Raw genomic sequence first — 24,332 nt, 5'->3', positions numbered from 1 at the left:
TTTCTATGTAGGTAAGGTGGGTTTCTTCCTCTGGCTTCTTTCAAAATTTTCTCTTTGTCTTTGATTTTCTACCGTGTCTCGATGATATGCTTAGGTGGACTGTCTTAGTATTTACCCTGGTTGATATTCTCTAAGCTTCCTGGATCTGTGGTTCATGTCTGTCATTGATTTTAGAACAGTCTCAGTATTTATCTTGATTTTCTGTAGTCTGAAAATGATATGCCTGGGTGTCGTTTTTCTGGCATTTATCCTGTTTCTTGTTTTCTAAGCTTCGTGGATTTGTAATTTGGTGTCTGGTATTAATTTGGGCAAGTTCTCAGTCATTGTTGTTTCAAATAGTTCTTCTGTCCCTTTCCTTCTGGTATTCTCATTTCATATATGTTACAACTTTTATAATTATCCCACAATTTATGGATATTCTGTTCCTTTCTTTTTCTTCTTTTTTCTCTTTCCAGTTTGGGAAGTTTCTATTGACACATCTCCAAGCTCGCTGATATTTTTCCTTAGCCATATCCAGTCTACTGATGAACCCACATAAGGCATTTTTCATTTCTGTTACCATGTTTTTTCATTTCTAGCATTTTGTTTTAATGCTTCCTTAGTGTTTCTGTCTCTCTGCTTACATTATCCATCTGTTCTTGGCATGTTGTCCACTTTTTTCCATTAGTGTCCTAAGCATATTTATTGTTGTTCTTTTAAATTTCTGGTGTGATAACCCCAAAATTTCTGCTATCTCTGAATTTGTCTCTGATGTTTGCTTCCTATCTCCAGACTGGTTTTGTTGTTGTTGTTGTTGTTGTTGTTGTTGTTGGTTGGTTTTTGGGGTGGGGGGGTGTTGCTGGGAGCAGCTTCTTAAATTCTAGGCCACACCATCTTCCTTCTATTGTTTTTCCAGCCAGTCCAAGATTTTTACAACCAACTTTTTATATTAAATCTCTCTATTTATAATATCTAGAAAGATTCCTATTTTCCTATTAGATATTGACTAGGAAAATAGATGGAGTACAGCCCTCATATGTGGGCCTCTGGGGTGCCATGCCTGGGCAGCCAAGAGTTCTTAATACAATTGGAGCAGGATATATTCAGAAATATGTGCCTTGGGAGCAGCAAAGACATAAAGGTTGTCATGCAGTACAAATGAGAAAAGGAAACCGAAGTTTTAATCATGAAGTTGCTTGTGCTCTTATCCTACTCCTTACTGCTATTTAGCCTTCACCTGATTTACACAGCTGTTAAAATTAACTGTGGACTCTGTGCCATCTCCTTAAAAATTATTTTAAATTGTGTCTTTTAGGAGGTAATGGATAAATAAACTGTGGTACATCTGTACAGTGCAGTGTTATTCAGCACCAAAAATAAATGAGCTATCTTGCTATGAAAAGACATGGAATAAACTTAAAGGCATATCACTGAGTGAACGAAACTAATCTAAAAAGTCAGTGTACTATATGATTCCAACTATATTACATTTTGGATAAGACAAAACTGTGGAGACAGGATAAAGATTGATGGTTGCCAGGGGTTTGTGGAGAGGGAGGAATGAATAGGAAGAGAACGGGATTTTTAGGATGGTGAAATTATTCTGTATGATACTATAATTATGGATACATGTCATCACACATTTCTCAAAACCATAGAACATCCAACACAAAGAGTAAACCCTAATATAAACTAGTCTCTGGTAATAATGATGTGTCAATCCAGGTTCATTAATTGCAACAAATGTACCACTCTGGTGGAAGATATCGGTAGTGGGTAGGCTGGGCCTGTGTGGGGGCAGAGGGTACATGGGAAGTCTCTGTACTTTCCACTCACTTTTGCTGTGGACCTAAAACAACTCCCTTCTGTTACCAGCTATTGTGTCAAAATCCGGCAAAGACATGTTTGAGTGGCACAGTGAATCATGTTTGGGTGTCCAGTCAGGAAAGATACTGCACACACAGAATGCTAATTGCAGAGTGTTTATTAAGAGGACTGTTAACCATCATGTGGTAAGGGATGGTGATATACCCGAGGACTAGCAACAGGAGAAACCATTACTGCCCCAAGGGGAAGGAGCTGTTCCTGGAAGAGTCAGTAGAGACAGTCAATAGTTTTTTTGTTTGTTTTCTTTGGTTTTGTTTCAGAGATTTGGGGGGATTTATTGAGAGCAGCTTTCATGTACCAAAGGGATGCTGAGCTTTTCTCCATCATTCGCAGGTGTCACAGCTGGTGGTCCTTTTATTAGCACTAGTTGGTAGGCCAGACACCAATAACCACAATAACCACAAGCAGAAGTAAAGTCACTGCTATCATCCCACAAGATGCAGACTTTCTGTCTACCATATCCACACACCTGGTTTCAGTGTGAGCTGTCTCATCTGTATTCTCTACCAGGTTGGCAAGGTCATCAGTTATCTCTATGACTGTCTACTATCTCTACTCTTTATTCCTGGAACAGTGACAACACTCAGAACTTCCAGACATAGGTAGAGTTTGGGGAAATAAGGTCTCAATGCTCTCTCTTTTCATTCTCCAATCACCTCCTGCTCTTGCCTCCCATTGGCTAAACCCAAGCAGATGCCAGAGGCAAGGAAACCTTGATGACATAATCCATACATGTCAGCCTCCTGGGGGACAGCCTGGTAGAGAAGGGTGGGGAGTGGATCTGGAGGGACAAACAGAAGAAACCCATCACCCAGAGCCTAGGTCACGGGCCTGAACACCAGTTGTGAGACACACAAGGAAAGTGAGGGCCAGGAACATGGCACCTGCCTTCTATCTTCAAAAGGTGCGATTTAAAATGAGTGACATTTCCCAAGTAGAAGAAAGGTGTTTCAGTGATGCTGGGTAAATACAAATAAGACAATTGTCATCTGAACTCCATCAACTGGGTACATCCAAAAGATCATGGACATCTTCAAGCAGTACTCACTGCTGTGGCACACCCCTCTTAGAAAACCTGAAGACAACAGGGACATTCCTCATACACAGGCTTTTCTCTCCTCTTCTAGAATGTTCCTTGTCCTGGGATCCTAAGCCCTTTGCATTTTCATCCAGACCTACAAGTTTTCTCTTGGAGGGCACTGGACATTTTCTAATATTATCTGAGAAAAACAAACAAGAAACAAGCATGCTTGCACACAAATAGAACGTCTCATTTTGGCAAAGATACTCTGAATATGTAGTTTAGTACCCAACTCTCCAATTTCATCTTAGAAATAGTCAAGGTCAAAGGACATTGGCCAGAATCAAGGAGAGACTCAGAAAGGATGCACAGCAGCCTCCTGCACCCTCGTGTCAGCTCAGGAGATGAGTCATCAACCTGCGGTCTAGGGACAGTGGAAACTCATCAGCCCTTCCTCCAGGTGTTTTCTAAGAAACAACACACCTATGCAAATATGATCTTAACATTCAGCGCTTCCCTCCCAGAAGCCCTGCTTGTAAAAACAGACCAAGGTCAGAAATTGCAACTGGTGACCTTGAGTCCACTCGGCCCCACCAAATTATGTTATCCCACACTGAACTTAGTATTGCTTTTTTGTTTGTTTGTTTGTTTGTTTGTTTGTTTAGTTGCCAATATTTAAAGTTGGGAAATGCACAACCAAAAGCCAGCTTGCCAGCTTCTCCTAAAACTTAGGATGCTCTGAGAAACCTGAGCCCATGTTCCAACGTGGCAGCCCCAGCAAGAGCTGAGAAATACCTGACTCCTTTTGCTAGGACGTGTGCTCTTCACTTCCTTTGTCCCCTAGCAACTGAGGTTAACCATGAGTGACTGTCATCATAATTGTGCTTTCGTTTTTCATAGTCAAGTTAGAAAGACAAATGCTTCTCACGCATGTCTCTATCAAAATGTGAAGAAATCAAAGAAAAACTAAAAGAACCACGTTTCCCAAAAAATAAAGTGGGGAGCCTGTTTTTTGTGCTGCAGCGATGCAGCCTGCTTCACTCATTGATGTGTTTGGCATAGGCCCGAGTGGCTGTGGGGTTGTGATACCTGGTGTAGGCCCTACCGGACTCCTTTACACCCACATTAGCCTCTTGGTTTCTTATTTGATTTAACTTGCTTGTCAAACTCTAGACCAGTGATGGCGAACCTATGACACGCGTGTCAGCACTGACACGCGTAGCCATTTCTGATGACACGTGGCCGCATGCCGAGGATGAAACATTTGCTGCTCCTGAGGATGAAACATTTGCGACTAGAGTCTTGGAGTTAGTTTTTTCCTCAAAGTGACACACTCCCGAGTTATGCTCAGTTTTTTTGGCGAAGTTTGACACACCAAGCTCAAAAGGTTGCCCATCACTGCTCTAGACATAAATTTTTTTCATTAAAAATGCTACATGCCACATGTAAGAATGGGGTGCCCAATTTCTTGTTTATTCATTCAGTATCCACTGAATAATGGAGCACTTATGGGCAAGATACTTTGTTAAGCACCAGAAATATAGTGATGCTCTGGCCGGTGTGGCTCAGTAGGTTGGGCATCGTCTCATGCACCAAGAGGTTGCTGGTTCGATTCCTGGTCAGGGGCACATACCTGGGTTGCAGGCTCCATCCCCATCCCAGTATGGGGGCGGGGGTGGGGGAAAGAAACATTATTCTCTCATATCAATGTTTCTCTCCTTCTCCTTTCCTCTCTCTCTAAAAACCAATAAAAATATTTAGGAAGGAAGGAAGGAAGGAAGGAAGGAAGGAAGGAAGGAAGGAAGGAAGGAAGGAAGGAAGGAAGGAAGGAAGGAAGGGATGACAAAGACTGACATGATCTTGGCCCTCATGGAGGAACCATTCTCTGTCTAACACTTCTCCAGAAATTAATTGGAGGATATAACTACGTAGAAGCCTCATTTTTCAGTGAGTGATTTTATAGCTTTTTCCTAAGCCTTCACAATGACCTGGAAAAGTATCCTTGCATATGGTAATAAGGGTTGCTTTCTGTGAAAAGAAATTCGGTAAAAAGGGAGAGGGGCAATAATTATTTCATTGACAAGATCCCAAATGTTTTCACTACTGTATCAGTCAAGATAGGCTATTGTGCTGTGGTAACAAATGACCCCAACTTGAGTGACTTATTTCCTATTCATGCCACATGTCTGTCACAGATCAGCTATAATGCTCCCCCGGATCAGCTTCACCCCAGGACTTAGCTGATGGTGTAGTCTCTACCTGTGACCTGGCCAATTTGTTAGCAGGAGGAAAGAGCTATGGTGGAAACACACAGTAGCCCTTAGATCTTCTGCTCGGAAGTCTCACACCTCACTTTTATTCCCATTGCTTTGGACAAAGCAAACCTCATAGCCACACTCAACTTCAAAGGGGTGGAGACATACAACATCACCCCACCCCACTCACACACACTCAGCAGGGTGGGCACTATAATGAGGGCCCTGCAGGGAATTGTCAGGGAAGGACAATTGACATTTTGAGCAGTAACACAATTTATCACAAAGGGCTATATAATCAACATCGTCTGGTCCCTAGAGGCCAAAATAAAAAGAGTTTGGGCATAAAAATCATATCTGCAAGAAATTGATAGTCTCCAGCTAAAAAAGGCAAATAAGCAAAGGAAGAAAACGGAAAGCTCAGAATCAATTTTGTTCCCATGTCCTCGCTGCAACAGCCCCGGCACGTATTTTCCTCCCAACGCAGATGGACACTCACACTGTGTATCACGACCTGCATCCCAAGGTCAAGTTTCCCCTGCCTGCTGGTCATGGCAAAGTGACTGAAACAGGAAGCTTAGAAAATTGTTTTTCGGGGGCTATTAAATAACTTCCCGACTCAATTGATTGATGAATAATAACTTCTAAAATTAGCTCTGCATTTCATTACGTAGCCTGAAATGAAATTCACTCAGCTTCCCTGAAATCCTGGGAAATGATGAACAAATGTCCTTTAAGCCCCTAAAATTGTCTTCCTCTCAAGTTGTCTTCCAGGCATTACGTGTAGGGGTGAAAGGAGGACTCATTTCCTTTTGTAGAGCCTCTCTTTCTCCCACAGCCTCTAAGAGCACCCACAAGTTTACGAAATCTTAAACATCAGGAAGGTCTTTGTTCTTTCTTCACCCCCTTAGAAGGAGATAAAGACTAGCAATTGAAAACTAGAATTACTTTCCACCCATGCTAACCCTTACTTTTTCTCTCCAAAGATTCACCAATAGAAATTGTAAAACACACAGATGGGAGAAGGCAGCTGTGTGATTGGAAAAGCTCTGGGGCAGGAACCGGAGGACTGTAGATACACAAATGCTTGCAGGCAGGGAAGGAATCCTCTTGTCCCCAGAGAGGGAGGCACTTAACCCCAATCGGGGTGAGGAGGGTGAAGGAATCATGAGGCTTTTAAAGCAATTAGCCAGATCTGAGTCACAGTTTATTTTCACTAGTTTGTTTTCAGCCCCAAAGAGACATAAACTGAAATTCCCCGAATCATCTTACAAGAAGACCACTACACATGAATTCCATGGGAAAACATGATTAAAAATAGAAAGTCATTACGGATCTGAGGACCTTTTGTCAGGATCTGAAAGTGGGTGGCCAAATGTGCTTTCCCAAATTTAAGCTTCTTAACCCACATTACCACTTCCTTTCCCACTAATTTCTAAACTCAGCAAGTATTTACCAAGCCTCCGTAGGCTGTAAAATGACTTTAGATGCAGAATTTACTTACCCACCAGGCAACGAAGCACTTGCCTCACGCCTACCTCTGAGCAAGTGTACACACAGACAAACCAGTCAAATAAACAAGCTCCCATGCAGTCTTAGGTAAATCCCTCCCATAAAACATGAGAAGATTTGCACTTTCATTAGCTTGAGTTTATTAACAAAGAAACCTAGGAGAACCTGATAGAAAGCGTAAGGGTAAAGTGGACATTTTTCTTAAAGCCATACTCTAAAGATGGCCTTACACAATGCAAAAATGGATCCTTTCTAAGATGCAAATGCTATAGTCAAAAAGGAAACACAAAAAAGGAAAACCTCTTCAGTCCACACACCATGAAGAGGCTAAGTGCTAGAGATACAGACATGAATGAGATGGACACAATTCCCATCCATCACGGGGCCTAAAGTCTCTGGGGAAAGACAGACAAATATTTGGATGAGCATGGTGAATGGAGAGCTCCACAGAGCTGTGGGACACAGAACAAAGACATTTCATATTGGGGAGTCAGAAAAGACTTCCTTGAGGAAGTGTCTTGGAAGTGAGACCTAAAAGATTTGTAGAATACTAATTAGGACACATGGCAGCTCATATTACTGTCCAGGGAGATTCTCACTGTCAGCAGCTCCCCAGTTTTCCACCCAAAAAGCTCCCGAAAGGCATGGTGCATCCCAATCATCAAAGCTCAGCAGCAAACCACCCACCTGATTCTATTAGGCAGATGTAGGGGAGGAAAATTTTTCCCTTCTTCCCTTAGGTTCTTTGGCTGGTCTAATAATTAAATTGACATAAGACAGATTAACAGGAGAAAAAAAAACAAATTTAATGTCGTACATATGGGAGCCCCATAAAACATGAGACCCAAAGGCAAGTCAGGCAATGGAGGCTTATATGCCATCATGAGCTAAAAAATGGGATAGGGGCCTGGGGCTTCAAAGGAGAGGAGAGTAATTATAGAACAATAAGAAAAGCAGATGTTCGGTAATTAGAATTGTTTGCCCTGCCACATAGATAGGTCATTCAGATAAGAATGTACCTCTGCTAATAGCTCTCTCTGTTTCTTTTAGGTCATTAAAGGAGAGGTAAATTTTTCCTGAGCCCTGGCCAGGTAGCTCGGTTGATTAGGGTATCGACCCCCATATGCCAAGGTTGTGGGTTCGATCCCTGGTCAGGGCACATACAAGAAGCAACCCATGAATGCATAAATAAGTGGAACAACAAATCAATCTTTCTCTCTTTCTAAAATCAGTAATTTAAAAAAAAATTTTTTTTCTTGAGTCTGCTGGGTCTGGATTGCCTTCAGCTCAAAACAATCCATTTGCCAAATGGCATATTTTGGGGTCACATATCCTGCCCCCCTTCACAAATAATAAGACAAATGGAGAAACAAGTTGAGGACTATTTTCAGTCCAAAAAAAGTATAAATGGAAAACTCCAAAGTTTACTAGATGGGTCATCACAGAAGTGAGCCAATTTGGATTCTGTAAAATAGTCACTAACTTCTGCCAGGATCACAGGTAACTAACTACGCTTCCCCACAATCAAGGACAGTGCTTCACTTTTTTTGAAACAGTCTTTTAAAAATAATGAAATACAAAACTGTAGCGTTATAAGTGGAACAAAAAGGAGGAACTTCTTGTCAATTGTTTGACAAGTGTACTTCAAAACTTTCCTTTAAGATTGGTAAAAAGAGAAAACTAACAGCGGGTGTTGTCAACAGTCAATACATTTAAGGATAAAATTGTACATTGCTTTTCTAAAATGTCATGATTTAGTTGGAGTGGGCGTATTCAATACCGTATTTCTCAGGAATGAGCAATTACCCAGTTTAACCAGCAGTACTCCAGTTGGCAACCAGATAAATGCAGCTTGATCCGATGGACAAAGCTGGGTATAGAAAATTCAGCAAATTAAAAGCCATGTACAAACTGCATTAGTGTTAAAAATGTGTCTTCTGAAGATACGTGGCCATAATAAATAAAAGTGTTCTTTGATATAATTCTCATTAGTAGGATGCCTGTTTCTTCTGGGGGTTATTTTAAGCACATGGAGTGTCTTCCTCATTAACCACACGAAAGAACTTGGGACGAGCCCAAGAAGGCCTCAAGAAACCCTAACTCCATGACCATAGCATACTCGCCCACAGTGTTGGTATCTCAAGGACATCTGGCCGCCTTCTCCTTTTACCTGTGATAGATGCCACTTGTCCCCATTGTTCTGCCAAAGCAAATTAAACCAAGCTCTCTCTGCTAACCTTGAAGGCATTCTATTGGTCAAAGCCACCCTCCTTAGCTGAGTCACCTTTCTTATTCAGCCAAGAGCAAACCCACTCAGGAATCTTGTCTGTTGAAGGCACTTACTCAACTCCCAGAGATTCTTTTGTTGGGTATATCATGCCTGGTGCTCTGTAGTGTGTGTGTGAATAGGCCGAAAGACTTCAGGGGAAATGGTTTCTGGCCTTTCTTGAAATAAACGTAACTATAGCTTCAAGTTTGGAGATCTGCAAGTCTAGACGTGAACTCCTGGCTAATCTCCCAGGTTGTAAATACATTTATTGGGTGGAACTAGAAGTCTATGAGTCCTGTCTTACTCTTCTGGGGAAGATATCTCTTGAGAAAATTATAGCAAAGCAATAAGATTTTTTCTTTTTGTTTCTGTTTAAAAATAAACTGTTCAGAGAGTAGCATGGTATATTCTGATGTTTTTGTCCTGAGATAACTGCATTTTACCTTATATGTCATGTGACTTGAACAGTTATTATTTCTATCATCCATATGACATAGGGATGGTAACGTTTCCACTGGGGCTACTATTCATCCAACTAGTCAATATACTTTATTTCCTCCAAATATTCATAAGGCGTCTTAAAAATTGATTTCTCAAGTATGGGTCAGTTGGACCCAGTGAAACACAGTGAGTTTTCAACAGGTACTGGTAAGTCAGTTTTCAGCATTTTCTGGTTTTTGTTAGGTTCAGTTATTCTTCTAAAGAATATGCCAGCACATCCACTGGATGGCTTACTACATTTCTTTCTTGACCTTCTCCCAACCAACACCAGAAAAATAAAATCCCCAGAAAGCCAAGTTTAAAATATAAATATTAGCTGACAGGTTGTCAACTTTCCAAATGTCAGGAGGAGAAATAAAAGGCTGCAGACTGATTATTGGTAGAAGCAGAGACATACGAAATGACCCCAATCTATCCAAAGGACTGTCTTCTGTCTTCCTTGTCCAGTCCTGTTTGAAATGATTCCAGCTCAGGTTCTATTTGGGATATTTACAATTCTTTTCTGTTTATGTAATGCTCTTCTTCAAATTGACTAATGGTCTCTTTCTTTTTCTCCTTTCCACGATCTCTCTCACAGTTCTCTAGAGGTTTTGGTTTCTAGGAGAAACATGACTGAACAATTCAGAAGCTTTTTTTATGGCTCTAAAACAAAAACAAATTCCCATCTTACATTTCCACGCAGGAAGTTTTCCTTCATGATACTTTCAAATCTTTTCAGTTCACTGTTATATTGGTAATTATCCACATTTTCTAAGTAGTTGAGATTTTCTTTTCCATAAAGATTCATAAATATCTCAAGTTGATCATTTTCACGTGGGTAGTATTACACTGGACACGATGCAGCATTAAAGATTCCCTAAGAAAACATACAAGAAATGCCATTCTTTCTACTCTTAGATCATCCCAAACAAAATCTTTCAGTTTAAAATGTGCCAAATTGTTCTGATTTCCCCTCTAAACATAGGGAGGTTGTCTCCAGGAAAAAGAAATGGAAGACCGGGGAGCAACAGTGGGAGTGAAATTTGCATTTTCACTTGGCTTGGTTTTCTATTGATCATGAAAAGCTTCACAGCTTGAAACAATAGGAATTAATCATTTCATAGTCAGAAGTCTGGTTTGGACTGACTGGCTTCTCTGCTCTGGATTTCATGGGGCTCAGATCAAGGTGGCAGCAGGGTTTTCAGCTCATTCAGGTTGTTGGCTGAATTCAGTTCCTTGTGGTTGTAGAACTGAGCCCCAGCTTCCCCCCTGGCTGTCAGCCAGGGGCTGGTTTTGGAGCCCCAAGGTTGCCCACATTCCATATGGTACCCTCTCCCCATGGCTGCTCCAATCTCGCTCACACTGGAATCTCTCTGCCTTCCTCTTCTGTAATCCCTCTCCAACTCCAGCCTGAGAAATTCTCTGTTTGTAAGGGCTCATCTGATTAGACTGGGCTACATAATGCAGGATAACCTAGCTATCTTTTTTTTAATTTTTATTGATTTCAGAGAGGAAGGGAGAGGAGAGATAGAAACATCAATGATGAGAGAGAATCATTGATCAGCTGCCTCCTGGGGATCGAGCCCACAACCTGGGCACGTATGTGCCTCCTGGTTCATGGGTCAACGCTCAACCACTGAGCCACACTGGTCGGGTATAACCTCCCTGTCTTAAGGTTCATAACCTTAATGACCCGTGAAAGTCCTTTTTGCCATGTAACATATGCACAGGATCCAAAGATTAGGGAGTAGACATCTTTGGGAGGGGGCATTATTTGAACTATTACATCACTGTATATTTTTCTTTGTATTTTGAATTTGTACCATTTGTCCTAGTGTGTATTATCTATTCAAAAAGTAATTAAAATCATAGAAAAGGACATATGGAACACGAAGATGACAACATTTGTGGAAGTTGTAGCATATTTGCTGAGTGCTTGCCAAGTGACAGACTGTTCGAAGAGCTATACTGGTATCACCTAATTTAATCATCACATTATCATCTCGAATTTACAAATGAGGAAACCCACGTCCAGAGAAGTTAAATGTTTGCCCAAGGTCCTGCCAAGTCCCCAACTATGGGAAGCTCTGCTCTAATACCTCCTCCGTCTCTCCCTCTTAGAGATTTGTCTAACCCTGTGGTCGGCAAACTGTGGCTCGCGAGCCACATGCTGCTCTTTGGCCCCTTGACTGTGGCTCTTCCACAGAATACCACGGCCTGGGCGAGTCTATTTGAAGAAGTGGCGTTAGAAGAAGTTTAAGTTTAAAAAATTTGGCTCTCAAAAGAAATTTCAATCGCTGTCCTGTTGATATTTGGCTCTGTTGACGAATGAGTTTGCCGACCACTGGTCTAGGGGAATAAACGATAGAGGGAAGCGACTAGATTTGTCTGGGGGAATAAATGGCGGAGGGAAGTGACTTCAAGTGCACTGTGTTTTATGAGAGCCCGGGGAAAGTTTTCTTTTTCTAATAGATCAGCACCCCTGTACAAGCCATTTTCCTCCGGCCCAGCCCAGGGGAGAGAGAGCTGGAGGCCACCACCAGGACCTGGGCTGGGCTGGGCAGAGAAAGGCACTGGGAGCCTTTACAGGTGGCAGGCTACAAACCACTTCCTGACTCTCTACCCCTGCTTCTAAGCACCACATGTATACATTACCCCAACGGCCACCGAGTAGCTGCCCGGTGGCCCTCAGAGGCTTTCTGCCCACCCTCACCCCCCGACTATCCCTCAGCTAATGGAAAGCCACATTTTACCTGATTAAAAAGAGAGCCCCACGCCTACATCAACATGCCATAGGGAAGGGGGTGAAGGGCAGAGAGAACAGAGCCACCCAACATTCCCCTCCATACACATACTTCCAGCATCCTGTCTAGTGCATGTGAAATTAAGCTCTATTTTCTTCTAATTATACAAGTATTTAATGTTCATTGAAGAAATTTATAAATTATACCATGAGCAAAGAGAACAAATTAAGTTACCATATCTCTCCACCAACACAAAGCCACTGCAATATATTGGTATATGTGCCTCCAGATGTGTGTGTGTGTGTGTGTGTGTGTGTGTGTGTGTGTGTGTGTGTGATGAGGGAGAGAGAGAAAGAGGCCAAGAGAGAATAAATTGCATTCTTTTATGAAAAAGTAGAATCATCACACCCTTTCATTTACATTTATTTTTTGTGAACCTATTTTTCATATCAGTAGACAAACCTCTACAACGATCCTCTTTTGCAGTTCAAATGAAATTTTTGAAAACATTTAAAAATGAGTAACACAGCCTTGGCTGGTGTTGTTCAGTGGTTAGAGCATCGGCCTGTGCACCAAAGGGTTGCAGGTTTGATTCCTGGTCAAGGGCATATACCTGGATTGCAAGTTCCATCCCCAGCTCGGTCAGTGCGCATGGGGGAGGCAACCAAACTATGTGTCTTTCTCACAGTGATGTTTCTCTCTTCTCTCTCTCTCTCTCTCTCTCTCTCTCTCACCTCCCTCCCTCTCTCCCTTCCACTCTCTCTAAAAGCAATGGGGGGAAAATATCCTCTGGTGAGGATTAACAACAAAAAGGAGTAACACATATTCATTAAGGAAAAATTAGAAAATACAGGTAAGCAATATAAAATTGTAATTCCACCATATGGAGGCAACCACTGTTAACATTTCCACCTTCACTGTTACTGAATATACACTCCTCTAGCCCTCCAAAACTAAACACTGTTGCCAAGCTCTCTAGACAAGATTTTGCTAGACACACATTTGCTAGACAGGCAGCAACAAGCAGAAGGGAACCTGAATCTTTGCTCACATCCTTGATTTTTTTCCTAAAGACTAAGTTGAGAAGTGTTATATATCAAAGTATATGTACATTTTTAAGGCCATTGATCAATATCGCTAAATTGCTTTTAGGAGGAGGTTACAAGGTATGGGGGTACTTTTTTCCCCATGCCCTCTCACCAATATTGGGTGGTATCATTTTTTAAAAGTCTTCCAAACATTTTCAACTCTGGCACAGTCCAACGCTGTTGTGTGTCTTGCTTTGGGAATGCAGGTCTAATAGCTTTTCTGGCAGAGTGTTTTAATTAGATCCTGGTCCACTGTGAGGGGCAGATATATTCTTATACCAGAAAAATCATGAAAGACACATACATTTACAAGGAGAAAACTATGCGATTACAAAAGAAAATACGCTGGCAAAAAAAAGAAATAAGATGCCCTTTGAAATGGTTTTCAGGAGAAAATAGAATCATCTTCAGTTTGATTTCATTTTCTTTAGCGCCCAATGCCAAGGAGTCCGTTTGTAACTTGAAGACTTTGGTGTCAAATATCAATTTAAAAACCCGCACAAGTCTGACACGCTTTTGGTGACTATCTGAGCACAAAGGAAGGGAAACACAGGAACACCCCATGCTCTTCTCTCTTGCTCTGCTCCTCAAAAGACAGAGCACCTGTTGAGAAGGTTCATCTCTGAGAAGGCCTTGTCTTTTGTGGATCTGGTTTGCCAGAGCATGTAACCTGCCACATGGAGCTCAGACCAGCACAGGCACTGGCCCATTCCCAGCAGTTATCTGGCCAATTCTATTCCAACCACTAAATCTCCAGTTCTAATCAACTTGCAAATTCCAATCACCCCCAGCAGTGAGCAGTCACCGTTAGGTCTGATGGGAGCAGTGTGATTGTGTCTGCAACCCCAGAAGACCTCTCTCCATCAGCTACCACTTGGAAATCTCTGGGGGTCTCACTGTCTCCCCTTAAATTGTCAATCCTTTTATATAAGACTAGTAGCCCATTTGCACGAAGATTCGTGCAATAGACCTTCATTCACCTGGCTGCCTGCACCAGTTTTCTGCCGGCACCGGGGACCCAGGCCTTGGCTGTGGCCACCGCCTTCTGCCTTCTTTCAGGGTCGGGGCTTGGCCCCGGGCGGTGGCCTTGGGCTCGGCCGCACCCAGAGTCCCTGCTACCGATCGCAGGAGCCGACCCCCAGTGGTTTCCTGCGATCCCTGCAGGCTCCCCGCTGGTGCCCAAGGCCGGGAAAGCCTCCGCCCGAGGCTTTCCCGGCCTTGGGCTCCGCCACATCCCAAAGTCCCTGTAACGGTTTCCTGGTGGGCGTTGTTGGTGGGCGTGGCTTGGTTGGTGGGCGTGGCTTGTGCGTAGCGAAGGTGCGGTCAATTTGCATATTTGTCTATTATAAGGTAAGATATCTGAATGAAGAAGGAAATGATGCCCAGGTACTGGAAGGGCTGCTAACTTGGGGCCAACTGATATTATGCCCCTCCGGCTGGAGCGTGTGGAAGGGAAACAACTACCCAGGAAATAGGTGTCTATTTTGTTCTTGAGCATCATCGCCTGCCTGTCTTGACCAGATCTTTTTCTCCCAGCAGCTCCAGCGGTGATACTACTGTGCCAGCCATCTGAGGGTAACGGGTTCCTTCGTGGATTTGAATTTGGTGCCAGCAACTATTTGAGGGTGACATGTACCCAGAGTTCCTAGTTTAACCCCAGCAGTTCAGCCTTTTGGGCACTGCCAAAACCTGCCATCTCACCCAGCAAATAACCCATATGGCAGAGCCTTGGGTGCCCGGCAGAGGTCCAGGTTGTATATTGCAACAAGTGGAATAGATCACCTCTTCACATGGCAGGTAAAGCTGATTCATTCTGAACATCTGCATGTTAAAAACCACATACCAAGTAAACGAATTGTTTTCCTTCGTAGCTAAATCTAGGAAAAGATATCACAGAACTTACCAGTTCATATTATGAATTAAAAATAGAAAACCTATTTCTTCTTTTTTTAAAAGTGTTGAGATAGAAGGGAGAGGACAGAGGTAGCCAAAATTTGCCTTTAAAAAATGAGACCTACTTCCTAAAACTGCCAGCACAGTTATTCCAAAACACGGTATTGAAAATTAATTCTCTCTGTAGAAATAAATGAATGCTAACCAACTTACACTTTTAAAAATAGCTAATATTTATGTCCTAATTGAACACAACAAAAAAGACCACAGGTATTTTTTCAGTTGAGTCAGAAATTAGGAAGTTAGTTGTGCCAACACTACTGTCAGGCACACCTGCCAACAATTTAGCATCTCCCGCTTCATGCTTCTCTGAACAGCAGGAAATGTTCAGCATTGTCACAAAGCTGCTTTCCTGTGCTCTGCTACGCAAGCATCTTCCACCTGCATTATTTTTCAGGGCTTTTCCCCCCATCTTGCAAAAAAAGAAATTGCACCTACCTGTTCCTCAATCTACAAAGATTCCTTCCAGAGTTTGTTATTGTTAAATAAAGTCCTGATTCGTCTTAATCAATCAAACTTAAGCTTTATGCCTGAGAACACTTGCATGGTGTTTTTGCTTGGGTTGCATAGTCCGTTCAACATTGAGAAATAGTATCAGGCAACAGTTACTACTACATGATTTGAAATTGGTGAAATGCATGCCACAGGCCAGGGGTGCTTGGCCCTGCCCACACTCCATAGTAAGCCAGAAGAGTCTCTGCCCACCGGAGTGACCCTTACCCAATAACCAGGAATATGGAAATCTAAGGTCAAGATAACTCTGAGACAAAATTCAGATCTCCCCAATGGGATCAGGCTAGAGATCCCCAGAGGGTTTTGCCTGAAATCTTTCCCCTACTGAGTTTCTTCCGATTTCCATTATCTATTGCTGCTTCTGCTTAACACACTACCCCGGTGGTCGGCAAACTCATTAGTCAACAGAGCCAAATATCAACAGTACAACGATTGAAATTTCTTTTTAGAGCCAAATTTTTTAAACTTAAACTTCTTCTAACGCCACTTCTTCAAAATAGACTCGCCCAGGCTGTGGTATTCTGTGGAAGAGCCATACTCAAGGGGCCAAAGAGCCGCATGTGGCTCGCGAGCCGCAGTTTGCCGACCACGGCACTACCCTAAAATCATTTCTCTATTGTGTGTAAAAAACTACTCCAAACTTCAATTATCTATTGCTGCATAACAAACTACCCCAATGCTTAAAACAGTGATTGTGGGGTGGGGGTGGGGGTTGTTTGTTTTTTCTTTTTGTGTTTTTTTTTGTTTGGTTGGTTGGTTGTTTGTTTTGCCCTGGCCAGTGTGGCTTAGTTGGTTGGAGCATCATCCTGTATATCAAAAGGTGGTGGGTTCAATTCCCGGTTAGAAAAACAGCAAAAGCAAGACCAGTGACTATTTTATTTGCTCATCGTTTTCCTGGTCAGGAATTCAGACAAGGCCTGATAGGGATGTCTGTCCATGATACTTGGGGACCTCAGCTGGGATGGCTCAAGTGAGTGGGGAACTGGCTGGGATGGCTTGACTGGTGTCATATGACACCGTCACCGGGGTTCCTCAGTTCTCCCTGTGACCTCTCCACGTCACTAGCTTGGATTTCTTCACAGATTGGTGATCTCAGGGTGGCTGAGTTTCTTACAGGGCAGCCAGCTACCCTTAAGGACAAGAAGAAGCTGCTGGGCCCCATAAAAGATACGCCCGGCATTGTCTCAGCACCATTTCCACCATGTCTACTGTCCGCGGCAGGTTAGAAGGCCAGTTCTGACAGCGGGAGGGTGGACTGACTGTGTCTTGGCCAGTGGAGTGTCAGGTGCCAACAGAGAGGGAAGGAACGGAAAGCAGCCACCTTGGGAGACCAGCTACCATACTCACCCCCACAACTACTTCCTCACCCCACCCCCACATCCGCCCCACCTTACTCCCTCACAGGTTTCTCCTGGGAGAACTAATTGAAACCACTTGTACCCGAACATTCATTCATCATCTGCCTCTGGAGAACCTGATCTAAGACACAGGTGATCCCCATCCAAAGGTTCCAGCCTCTTCTTCCAAGGGTGGTTACGAGCACAGGCCAAGCCCAAGTCTCCATCCTGACACTTGCAAAACCCTCGGGGAAAGCAGTGTCGCTCTAAGTCAGGGAACCTCAATTTTGCCTGCTCATCATAAATACCTGGGAACTTTTTTTAAAAAAATTGTCCAGGTCTCTTACAAAACCCAGAGATTCTGAATTAATTGGGTGGATGGAACCTACACGTGGGTATTTTGGGTTGTTAGCTTTTTTTTTTTATTTGCCCTAGAATTTCTAATGTGCTGCTCTGGCAGAGAACCACTGTTCTAACTAGTCCCAGCTACGTGTGCTCCCACAGTGTGTGTGTGTAGAGAGGTGACCTGTGAAGAGGAGAAAAAACAATAACCTTTGATCAAATCACCTCTGGTCACCCCACCTCTTATCACTGCCATCAAAAAATGTTGGTTGCTAATCTGCTTTCCAAATCCAGTTGCTCCGTTTTCCAGTCTAGGAGCGGCGTGGGCCGCTGAACATGTCTTGGCTGAATAAAAGTCACATATACGTACCCTCCTAGTTTTGAAAAACAAATTAGTTAACATGGACCCTTTGCCTTATGGCCTATACTATAGACCCTATAGCATAGAGAATGTGATTCCTAAGCCCACTCATGCTTTATCAACATGGTACTACCTAGCTTTCTCTTCTTGAGGGACAAAAATCAATCTTGGCTATATCAGTGCCTGAGTTTGAAAATATGTCTTCCAATGCCCTTTATTAAAAGTGCCTATTAAATTTTCAGAGTCTAAAAGATATTGCAGAGTATAAAGTATCAGCAGGCACTTTTCCTGGCTAATTCCACAATAAACAGGACAGTTCTCTTTTTTCTTTTCTTGCTGAACCTGTTCCTGTGGTTATATTTTCTTCTTAAACTTTTATCCTTATTCCTAATTCTCATTTTGGTTGCTATCATCACTGGCTTTTATTCTAGAAAACTTTGTTTTTTTAATCAGCAAGATAGAGATCAATGCAATACAAAACATGTGCCAACGCAGAACTGGATTCTGCTATTCCATGCATGGGCGCCAAGAGTAACAATCACCCGCAAACACAGTCGGGAAGAAACTTGAACTCATCCCAGAACCTGAGCTTCCTCTTTCATGGGAAGCAGCAATCTTGAAATATAGCACTTCAACATGGCACTTCCCCTTTTTCCCAGGAATTTTAACATCTATGAAATGAGATGTCGTATCATTGTTATAGTTTAATTGGCTTTTTTTTTTCTTTCATAGTCGTACAAAAAGTAATAGTGCGCCTTAAAACTGAGAAAGTCTTAGTTTAGATGAAATATGGCAATCCAGCCCTAACCGGTTTGGCTCAGTGGATAGAGCGTCAGCCTGTGGACTCAAAGGTCCCTGGTTCGATTCCGGTCAAGGGCATATACCTTGGTTTCAGGTACATCCCCAGTAGGGGGTGTGCAGGAGACAGCTGGTTGATGTTTTTCTCTCTCATCGATGTTTCTAATTCTCTCTCCCTCTCCCTTCCTCTCTGTAAAAAATCAATAAAATATATATATATATGTATATATATATATATATATATACATATATATATATGTGTGTGTGTGTGTGTGTGTGTGTGTGTATTTAAAAATATGGCAATCCACATCCACTTGGCTGAAGAGAGAATTGAATATATTTCAGATGAAATGCAGGGATGGGAAAGCAAAGAAAAAAATGGAATTTCCTCTCTGACGTAGCCCATTATGGGCCCTTCCTGGAACGAACAGCTATCCCCAAAGCTTGGAGTGCTACTTGCAGGCATGTGTAGACACACACATGGTGCCCCCACCCCCACCCCCCGCAAATGCATACACACACTTTGAATAATTATAAAGGCAGTGTTAATTAAACTACATTTCATTCTCAAAGTTGAGCCATCAGCTGTTAAAGTGTGTCATCATAAGAGGGATGCAGAAGGCTCAGAGTCGGAGAGAGGGGATGGAGGCCTAGGCCAGGGAGGAGAGAATGTGGTGCGGCCGGCCTTAAGGAAGGAAGAAGGGGCTGTGAGTCAAGAAACAGGCAGCCTCTATTTCTAGACTCGAGAAAAGGCAAACAAGCAGCTTCCCCCCCTAAAGCCTCCAGGAGAAACGCAAGCCACTGGTCTAAAATCGCACCTGGAGATCCTTTCCCAAGAACCGACAGGATGGCGGAAGTGGAGCAGAAGAAAACGCGGACCTTCCCCAAGTTCACCGACCTCGGCGTGGATCTCTTGGATCCCGATCAACTGCTTGGCATGTCCTACGAGCCGCCAATGCAGCTGCACAGAGCCTGGCGGCAGCGGCGGCAACTGAACTGGGGTCTGCAAAGGAAGCAGCACTCGCTGCTGAAGCGCCTGCGCAAGGCCAGGAAGGAGGCTCCGCCCCTGGGGAAGCCCGAGGTGATGAAGACACACCTGCTGGACGTGATCACCCAGCCGGAGATGATGGGCAGCATGGTGGGCGTGTACCATGGCAACACCTTCAACCAGGTGGAAATCAAGCCCGAGATGACGGGCCACTACCTGAGTGAGTTCTCCATCACCTACAAGCCAGTGGAGCAATGGCAGGCCTGGCATCGGAGCCACCCACTGCTCCCGCTTCATCCCTCCCAAGTAGTTAATAAAAGCAGAGACTTACCTAAATAATAATAATAAAAATGAAATCACACCTTGATTTTATTTTTTTAAATATATTTTATTGATTTTTTACAGAGAGGAAGGGAGAGAGATAGAAACATCCATCAGCTGCCTCCTGCATGCCCCCACCGGGGATGTGCCCGCAACCAAGGCACGTGCCCTTAACAGGAATCAAACCTGGGACCTTTCAGTCCGCAGGCTGACGCTCTAACCACTGAGCCAAACCGGTTTCGGCCACACCTTGATTTTAGACCAGTGGTACCCATCCAGAATTGTAAGATAGTGATGTGTGTGATTTTAAACCACTGAGGTGGTGATCATGTGTTATAGCAGCAATAGAAATTTAATACAGTGGGGTTTTAAATTGTCCTTCTTACTATAGAGCCAAAAATTCTCAGAGCAGTGACCTCTGGGAGACCCAGGGGAGCAGGCCTTGCAGGAGCCTGAGAACCAGCACCCTGATTTTCCTGTTTCCCTGAAGCAGCTGGGATTGACCGACTGTGACCCTGATTCTTAAACAGCAGATGCCGGGGTCTCCGGGCCCATTCCAGGAGATGTGCTGCGTTTTGCAGCCAAATGAGAGGACTCACCAAGTCTGCAAGTCTCCTCTTAAAATCCGCTTGTGCTTGAAAACACGCTTGCTTGCTCCTGCGATGTGTATAAGGTTCTGTGAGAGTTTACAGGAAAGCTTATTCACAAAAAAAAAGCTTAGTCTCTTCACAAAAGTGTCCCCCCCCAAAAAAAGATAAAAGAAGATGTGGCTCTTGCCCTGGCCCATGTGGCTCAGTGGGTTGGAGTGTCATCCAGTGCCCCGAAAGGTGGCTGGTTTGATTCCTGATCAGGGCACATACCCGGGTTTTGGGTTCAATCCCCATTTGGGGCATGTAAGGGAGGCATCTGATCAATGTTTCTCTCTCTCGCCTTTCCTCTCTCTAAAGTCAATAAAAAACATATCCCCGTATGAAGTTTTTTTTTTAGTTTATTTTTTTTTCAATTTTTTCCCAATTTTTTTTATTAAGGTATTATATGTGTACATATCTTACCATTCCCCCCACTCCCATATATGCCCTCACCCCCCAGAGTTTTGTGTCCATTGGTTATGCTTATATGCATACATACAAGTCCTTTGATTGATCTCTTATCCTGTATGAAGATTTCTTTAAATAAATTAAAGAAGGATAATCTGCCCTACAGTAGACGGTGAAAGGGACTAACCTGTCCATGCTTGGAAGTCTCCTGTGTTCTTAGACTGTAGGCACTGGCTATCACTGTCCCATTCATTGTCCAGTCTCTCGCCCCACCCCCACCCGGGTCAATCATCCCTAAAAGGTCATCCTATGCCAATGCTTAAGCTTTGGGAGTCTTTGGTTGGTTTTTACCATCAGGAAGAGGGTAGGAACTTGGGGGTGAGATGCCTGATGGCATCTGGTAAGTCCCAGCCCTACACTCCCCTTCTCCAGCCTGGTCTCTCCTGCCAGGGCCGAAAGCTGCAGACTACACTTCCCAGACCTGCCTTCCCCCTGGCTTCCAGTCAGGTGTTAGCGATGGAGGCCTGGCAGGAGCCGGGAAGATGAGAGAAAGGGGGAAGCCTTATTCTCTGTCACTTGGCAGTGCTCTTGCCGAGGGGGCCACGGCAATGAAGGAGCGGCCACGGAGGCGGCGGTAGCTGTGGGCTGGTGCTGGCTCCTGGGTTCCTGCCAAGTCTGCCAGCACGGCTCTGACAACAGCACATTGTGCACTCTGAGTAACATTATTTTCTCCTCGTTCTCTCCGATCCGGAGGTGGCAGACGCTTCCGGCAGTTAATGATCTCTGAGAAATCTTACCTTTCCAATTTTTCTCCGCGGCTTCTAACGCCTTTGCAACCCGCTCCCTCTTTGAACACCTACAGCAGCTTCTGTTTTCCTGATTAGATGCAGACTGATAAAACCCGAACTTTTCACGTTTATTAGCAGATCACCCAGTAAGATTTGCTTTGGGACAGGGAGTAAGTGAAACCCTTCATCTACCTTCACTATCCTGGGTTTAATGGATCTCATTTCATTGGAATCAAAGTAGGATCCTGTCCCAGAAAGGGGAGGTGGCTGGAATTTGGCAACACGTGTCAAACCAGACTGGAAGCCGCTGTTCCTTCTTAGATACTCGTGGTCCTTAGGGGGCTTTCCCGGGCATAGCCCCCCGAGGTGAGGTTTCAAGCATGAGTGGCTTTCTATAGGCGTGCTACTAGGAGAGCCTTTAAGAGTGGAGGTAAGCAGGGCGGGGTGAAGCCCAGCAGAGAGGAGCTGCAGGTAAAGCCTCCGAGGCCACTCCAGCCTGATCCCCAGGGGAGCTCTGCAGTGTCATCTATGCCTTAGGGCTTTCATAATGATTGCACCCATTAGTCATTCTCTAAGTGCTGCAGGAAGAGGCTCGTAACTCCCAGCAATTTGCCTGGCTCTGTAGCCTGAGAACAGGCCTCTAAAGAAGACTTGCAGGTGTGAACCTTTGGAAACACAAATACCCTGAAGCTGGGGAAAAGCACCCAGGAAAGGACAAAGGAGCCCGAGGGGATGTGGCCAGAGCACTGACGGGGCCCCTCTGATTGTGACTCTCCTTATATCTGACTAGGAAAAGACCCTCGGAGAGGGATGGCCGAAGCTTCCCCGCTGCCTCCCAAACTTCACGCAAGGCCCTCCCTTGGCCTACTCTAAGCAACAACCAGGGAGGGAAGGGGATTCTGGGAAATATAGTTCCCAGCTTCACCAAGCTAATAACAGAACAATCCAGATACCATATTAGGCCTGGCTGTTTCAATAAAGTGTCACAAAATCCCAGGATAAGGTAGGCTTCCTTTTGCTGCAAGGTCCACAGTCACTGTCAGTGAAAGGCCCAGCAGTACCAGGAAGAACTGTCGACACAAGGCCTCTGTGTGGCTCCTATCGTGTGTTTAATGAAGTAGGAGATGTTCTTCAGGTGGAAGATAGGGTTCCATGCAGCAGCCTGGCCCTGGCCCCGTCCTGGCCCCAGCCCGGAAGGGGTTAGGCCAGTGGTCGGCAAACTCATTAGTCAACAGAGCCAAATATCAACAGTACAACGGTTGAAATTTCTTTTGAGAGCCAAATTTTTTAAACTTAAACTTCTTCTAACGCCACTTCTTCAAAATAGACTCGCCCAGGCCGTGGTATTTTGTGGAAGAGCCACACTCAAGGGGCCAAAGAGCCGCATGTGGCTCGTGAGCCGCGGTTTGCCGACCACTGGGTTAGGCCAATTGTACACCTCTCCACGTGGGCACCCAGTTCTGGTCCTCTCACCTTAGCACCCCCATCCTCAGCTTCCTTGAGCCTTTCATCTCAATTTTTAAGTGCTTATTTGGGAAATCAAAAATACTGCTCACGGATGATTTTTATTCGCTTTCATGCCAATTTAGAGGCCTTGTGGTGTTGCAGCTGAAGACATGGTCTCTGCAGCCAGATTTTCTGGGTTCAAGTATTAGGTCCATCACTTACCAGCTATATATCCTTGACTGAGTTACTTAACCTCTCTGCCTCAATTTCCTCGTTTGTAAAACAGTAATAGTGTCACCTCCCTTCTTATAGAGTTTTGGGGAGGACTAAAGAAGTTTATAGGTGTCAGTCCCTTAGAATTTATATAAATAACAAACTCATTGAACTTCAATGATGATAAGTCATCTTTATGTAATGACTATATCTTGTTCTTATCTAGTCTACTAACACATCACCCAGTAAGATTTGCTTTGGGACAAATTAGCATCATCATGTGTAAGAAAACATTAAAAGTGCACAATATTTTCAAAACATTCTTATTTCTACTTGTCACTATTTCAGAATGGCCTCCCCCAAATTTGTGAGTTTTTATCATACATAGAATATCGTCTTACAAGACCATCGTTAGGGAAATTTTTCTAATAAAAAATTGTGATTATAGAAAGGTTAAAGGCTGAATATGAGGCATTTGAAGTCTTATTCTATTAATAGCTGGCAAATTTCACCAACTATTTGCCTAAGTAGTGAGAACATAGAGCCATAAGGAGTGTTTGCAAGTATTGGGTTTCATTTGAAATCTCAGCCAGAATATAAATGTATCCTCTCTGAGACATATAAATAACCCAGAGTTCCTTGTGCTCAGTCTCAAATAAGTACCTGGCATTCTCTAATGATCCGGGATGATGAATCATCACTGGTCAAAATTCTCCCTCTGAAACACTCAGCGCTGGTGGGATTGCATACTTGGTACAACCTCTTTAGAGAACAATTTGGAAGTGTCTGTCAACACTTTCAGTGCTTACTAGTAAACCTAGTGGTCTGCTGTTCAGTGTTCGTTGCACAATCAAGGATTTGAATGATCTAGTAAACCCTTAGAATTTCCTGCATGATAGAAGTCCCTTGTTTTCCATGGTGGGCTCCTGGGATCACACCTGAGTTTCTTAATAAAGTGACTCATGGTAGACTCCTAGAAAGTTTTAGAATGGGGGCTGGC

At 43.7% G+C, this 24,332-nt stretch overlaps 1 pseudogene; it reads left to right on the top strand.

The window, feature by feature from the left end:
- Window positions 1-19,386: 19,386 nt before the first annotated feature.
- LOC103299964 (40S ribosomal protein S15-like) lies at window positions 19,387-19,837 on the top strand (annotated as a pseudogene).
- The last annotated feature ends 4,495 nt before the right edge of the window (window positions 19,838-24,332 follow it).

The sequence above is a fragment of the Eptesicus fuscus genome, chromosome 18 (assembly GCF_027574615.1).
Source record: "Eptesicus fuscus isolate TK198812 chromosome 18, DD_ASM_mEF_20220401, whole genome shotgun sequence".
NCBI classification, from domain to species: domain Eukaryota; kingdom Metazoa; phylum Chordata; class Mammalia; order Chiroptera; family Vespertilionidae; genus Eptesicus; species Eptesicus fuscus.
This window is presented reverse-complemented; position numbering and strand designations above follow the sequence as displayed.